This window comes from Molothrus ater, chromosome 5 (assembly GCF_012460135.2).
Source record: "Molothrus ater isolate BHLD 08-10-18 breed brown headed cowbird chromosome 5, BPBGC_Mater_1.1, whole genome shotgun sequence".
NCBI classification, from domain to species: domain Eukaryota; kingdom Metazoa; phylum Chordata; class Aves; order Passeriformes; family Icteridae; genus Molothrus; species Molothrus ater.
In genome coordinates this window covers 55,564,506-55,570,783 of record NC_050482.2, presented here as the reverse complement: position 1 = coordinate 55,570,783, position 6,278 = coordinate 55,564,506, and positions in this window count along the sequence as shown.

The window sequence follows — 6,278 nt, the reverse complement described above, 5'->3', positions numbered from 1 at the left end:
AATTGCTGATGATTCAGTCAGGAAAACGGCAGTAAAGGTTAATTTCCTAGAAAAGAATATTTCTGTAATTGAGATGCAGTATGAGGAAACTAAGGTCAAAATCCTACCGTTTCAGAATTGAATTAGACAACGTTCTAAAAAGGCCAATGTAAACCAAAACCTATCAAAATTTTTAGAAGTAACAGAATTCAAAGACAAGTATCCCTTTTCTACAGCAGGTATAACAAAAGACACTGGTGTATGGGGGTGGTAAAGGACTTCTTTAGTAAGAACCTTGGGACCTTCATGAATAAACATAAAGCCTTTTAAATGGAGCTCTATGCAAAATCCATCCGAAGGTTAAGACCCATTTAACAATTAAGTAGCAAGGAAAAAAAAATCCAATTCTTCTTTTCTGAATCTGAACAGACTGTCACATTCAGCAGCAAGCAATAATTTAGCCTGCAGCCGGCTTCCCTTTTGTCCTCTTTTTTATCTTCCTCTCTTTTTCTCTTTTCCTATAATTCATTTCTCCTTTTTTCATTAACCCCTTTAATTTAGCTTTTCCCTTCACCCTGCCCCTTTATCCAAAGCCCATTGCCTATATAGTAGGTCAGGAACAAACATCCCAAGTGTCTAATTTACTAATAAAACCCTCTGACTGTTTGCAAACCCTCTGAATTTTGTCCTTCCTTTCGACCAGTGAGCATTTTCAAATCTTAAGTGCTTAACCTTAAACCAATACCTGTGACAAGGTCAGAGTGACCTGCAAAAATCTATAATAGCTCTTACATTTCTGAGAAACCACTAGAAAAGTGTCAAGAACTGACAAGCCACCAGCTTCTGACATTCCCCAAATGAGACAATTAACAAAGGAAAGACTAGGAAGGCCTGACAGCAAAAAGCAGCTTTGGAAATACTGGAGAGAGAAGATGAACAGGAGTGTTCTAGAGCCGAGAGGAGAACCAAGAGCTTTGCAGTGAGGTGGCCCAACAAGGTCTTTTGGGCTGAGAGGGTCTAAGCACTTGAGAAGTCATTCTGGCTCTGCAGAAAACCTGGGGATTGTTCTTGGCTCCTTGAACCCATCCCAGAGAAAGTTTGAGGAGACAGAGAACACTTCCCAGGTTTTGTATTTTGTGCACCTCAGAGAAAGCAGCAGTAGCCCTGAGGGAGAAATGCTTCATGTTCCAGGTCATCTACCTCTCTTTACCTTTTTGTCTCTGAGCTGTCATGTTCCAAGGGTTGTGCAACATCCCTGTGATCTCTTTCCTCCACGGAAATAATTAATTTAGAGTCCACTGGAATATGATGACTGCAGCCAAAATAGATCTTATGGGGTTACAACGTCTTCAAAGAGAATTCCCCAAGCAGAGGTACTGACCAGAATTGTAACTATGTGCATCCCCTATTCAGATTAATCCATAACTGTTAAACTATAAGAAACACCACACTGATATTGACACCTTTAACCTACTCATAACTCAAAATCAACAATCTGCTGGCAAGGATAAATTCCTAACACCAGTGCACTGGAAGCACAAACTGTTAAACTATAAGAAACACCACACTGATATTGACACCTTTAACCTACTCATAACTCAAAATCAACAATCTGCTGGCAAGGATAAATTCCTAACACCAGTACACTGGAAGCACAAACTGATGCTCTTCACTGTCCTTCTCTACATATACAATTGAATTTTGAACACTACTTTTTCCTACCCAGCACACAAAATGCTGCAGAATAAATGGATAAATACTGAAGAATGGTTAGATAGACTAGAGGGCACCAGACAAAGCAAGGGTGAAGTGTGATGACTGGGAAAGTAAAAAAATATTAGAATAAAGAATTGTAAACTTCAGTAATATGGACAATGTGAGAGATTTTAGTTAATTAAGACCTAAAAAAATCCTGCATTGATAGTCTCTAATAGATTTCCAAAACTTTGATCATAATCAAATATCTGGAACCAAAGACATGGCCTTCTTATGTGAACCCTAGCAAAAAAAAAATCTTTTTTTTGATGTTGTCTCTTATACGAACATGTTTAAACACTGCTACTTATTATTGCCATTTAAAATATTTTATTACAGGTATTGTCTTTAAATACCTATATACAATCCCAACTTCATTGACCAAAGTGGAATATTGCATCCATGTCTTTAGTTGCTAGGCATAATCTCTATTAAATATGGTGAAGGCTTTCAGTATGAAGTAATATTTGCTGCTTAATAAAGGTGAAATTGGCCAGTGATAATTTATGTTCTTTGTAAGCAAGGAATGCCATAGAAAGAGAGCTTTGATGTGGCTCAAATGAGAAAAAAGGGACAGACTTCAAGTCAATTATATCAGCAGCTTCATTAAGGCACTAGAGAAATTGTGGACATCATTAATTAAGTTTATTTATACCTCCCTTCTTCCTTCCCTCTCTTATTCCCCCTCCTGCCACCTTCATCCCCCAAACACTCCTACATCACGCCAACATTCTGTGTAGAACTAAAAAAATAACTCTTCATCCCTGGCCAAAAAAGGAAAAGTAATTTTCCTGCTCATCTTCACTATCACAGTTCTGCTGTTACCACTTTACAGTAAGGTGCTGGGCTTCCATCAGCTCGGCCAGTGGAGATTTCCAATCTTCCCAGTAAAAAGCAAAAAATGGGAGCAGCAAGTAGAGGCAAGTATAATTTGTGCAAGTGATTGGCATCCTATTCTTTTTTTGGTCTTCCCATGTTCAGATACAAGGTTTTAATTTGAGCCTGTCTCTGTTTCTGGGTCTCAAGGGGCTTTCCATCCATGTGCTGCCTCCACCCTTGTCTCTTTTCTGAGGGACACCTGGTGTGGAACAGGGTGCAACACTCTCAGGATGTTCAGGGGGCTGGAGCCCCTCACCACCCTCTTTTGGGCCAAGTTCTGACACTACCTGAGGGAACCCAGAAGGTGAATCTCTGATTGTAAAGATGGGACCTGCATTCAGAAACACCCTCCCTCCACGAAAGATTTCTGGAAAAGGCTTGGAGATCACACATGTAATAATGCTGAAATAGCAGCATCATTTTCTGAGGCTGGCCAAGAGTGATACTAAGCTCAGGGAGACACCTTACTTCAGATTTGGTTTTAGTGTTTTTAAGCCCAGAGTGCTCACCACTCTACCACAAGCGCTGTCCTTCACTGATAGGACCACCATGTGCTTTGTCTAGTCAACGCCTGGTGTTCCATTGGAATGACCAAATGGCTCAAAATCACACTTCTAATTAAGAAAATGTTGCTGAATAGCTCTTCTTCTTCTTCTTTTGGATCATGCACCTGTTCCATTTGCATTTTCCCTCACAGCTGACCCACTTGAGCTAAGCAGCACCACATTAAACTAATTAACACAAGCCTTGAACCCCAGTTCAGGGAAAAGGGAGCACCTAATCCTCAGGAGAAGCAAATTTGCTTTTATTCAGGAACAATTTCCAAGGAAGTGCCTGGAGTTAAGTGTCCAGTACTGCCTGAGGGCTGGTTTCCAAAGAAACAAGGAAGTTTTCTCAGCAGTCCTTGTGTTGCTTAAGCATCTGGCACATCACACGGCTCCTCTGCAGACTGACCTCTGACTGCCCGCACTTGTCATTGACAGCAACCAAAGTCCCCAGGACCAATCCAAACTTTAGGGCTGAAATATGGAGGTTAAAAAATGATCCTGCTGCTGCCTGCCATTTGAAGTGCCTGAGTTTTCATTTCACCAATACTTGGTGGTATAGAAACCTCATCCAACCACAGCATCTTTCACTTCCTTTGTGCCATAGAGATTATGTAATTTCTGGAGGTTGAGGCTGCACTGTTTAGAGATTGAATGGATATTTTGATGAGGTTTAACAATCAGCCCTTCCTGGTCAGTGCTGGCAAGGAGTCACCAACTACAGTGAGCAAAGATGAGCTAGCATTACATTGAAATAAAGCTCAAAATTTGTTTATTTTTTATTCCATGTAGAATGAGTGGGTATGTTAAAAAACCTACCATGTTTTCCAAAGCAAATTACTATCTCAGGCTAATATGAGACATTCATATTATTTGAATGAAATGTTCAATATTGATGGTAGGTGATTGTTTGTCTTTGCATAGTGTCCTTAACACAAACAAATCTGCCAAGAAATATTGTAAGAAAAGTTTTTCAGCAGAAAGTATTTGGTCGAAGCCAAGGCTTTTAGGAAGGAGCAGACATAAACAAAAACATCTGGACAAAAATATCTTCATATCAAAATTTTAATAATACCTTGTTTTAACATTTTTCTAATTAATTTTTTTATTTTGTTCCCAAATTTCAGCATCTCTGACTTGTATATGGATTAAAAATGGGCAAAATGTGCAAATGGCTGTTAAATAACTTAGATTTGAAAGTAAAACTTCAGATACCGGCAACAAAATCAGAGCATAAGCAGACAACTTTTGGGATTGGTGAGAAACAAGGATTAGATGTGGGAATCAGGCAGAAATCTGCCCTCATGTTATCTGTGCTCAACCAGTCATTGTGACTGCAGAATCCCAATAGGGGAGGCTGTTCATTTTTACACATTAAACACAGCTCTTTTTTTTTTTTTGTGAAAATGTGCTACCTGGTAAAAAGGATATAAACTTTTTGCTCAAAAGGCTACATTTTTTACAGTTTTTTATCAATTTAAGGAACGTCTTTTTTCTTTTAGGTCTTTCTATATGTTCATTTGTCATTGTTTTCCTGTGAAACACCTCACAAAGTCCATTTTTTGAGTAAAGGCTGTGTATCTTTTCATCCCTGCTAGCTTAAGAAAGAAGAAAAAAGGCAGGGAGAAAGACAGGGGGGAAAAAGGCAATGTCTTCCCACATATTCCACCAGGAACCTCATCTGGAAACTCCCAGGAGATCCACGTTTGACCTCACCAGGAACAGGATAGAAATAGCAATAACGGTGTCTTTGACGTGCTGGAACTTTTGTGGCACCAACATAAAAGGTCCGCAGCACAATTTCCTATTTTTGCATTGTATTTTCCTCCCCAGGAATTCTGTGCCTCTGAAATCTGGGTTGGAGGGTGGCACTCTTGAGTGCAGAACATGCTGAATAATAGCAGGAGGAGGAGGTGCCTGCCAACCCTTCCTCTCCTCCTCTCCTGATATGACACACAGCACACCGCACAGGGAACCCATCTCTGAATGCTAAAAGACTCCACAGTATAATTAGGGCTTCAGGTTTTAAGTCCAGTTTGCACAATTAACTTTTTAGCAGCCTCAGGGGATGACTCAGGTATAAAACAGAGATGCTCTGTGCCATTTTAGGGTGCCCTAGAATTCTGCAAAAGGCTGCCAGACCCTAGAAGGAACTGTAGAAGTCACAAGTCTTTCTGAAGCTGCAGTAGGAGGCCAGGCCCGGTGCACCAAAAATGGAAATATCAATGCATGGCTGGGCACCAAAATCCCTTTTCTCTATTTGAAAAGGCAGACTAATAAACCCATTGAAATAAGTTAATTTTCCTAGGTAGTCAGGCTGTTTTCTGCTACCTGTTGCTGGCCATGCATTGGCAACTAAGTTTTCATCCAGACTTCCCACCAGCACTTTTGGAAATTGCTGCACACATGGGGTAGGGGGACAAAGGATGAAGCTGCAGCTTTTTGGATGTCACACAATGGTGATGATAATATAATAATTACAGATATTAATTATAGCATCATTTTTATACAGTAGCTAATGCCACAGTACAAGTAAATGTCAATATTTTCCATAACTATCAGATAATGCCCCTGAAAATCAAAAATACACACCTGCCCCTCCAGCTCTGTGGAGAGATGTGCAAGCACAGGCACAGCACTAATCCCAGTGTCGTCATCCCTGCAATACCTGCCATTCCTTACTCCACACATTCCCTAGAATAATGAGGCCCATCATCTTTTGATGAGACTGTGGGAGTTGATATTCCCAAAATACAAGATTACTCTATCACATAATCACTACCAGTTAATACTGCTCTGGGAAGGCTATTTCTGTGAAAGCTGCTGGGAATTCAATAGCAACATGGGGAAGTCAATACAAGGCAGCATGGCTTCATTTCTGCAGGGGATAAAAAACAGTTAGAAACATTAAATAATTATAAACCTGCTTCTATGAGAGTTTATAAACCCTGCAGAGCTGGACTAGGAGCAGGAGCCAAAACAAAAAATGTCTTATTGCACCACATGTGCCACAAAACCTCCTGCTGGCAAAGGGAATCCATTTGGGCATGGATTGGCACCTGTGGACAAATTAGGCATCCCAGCAATATTAGAAAATACACTTGAGTATCTTCTAGCAGC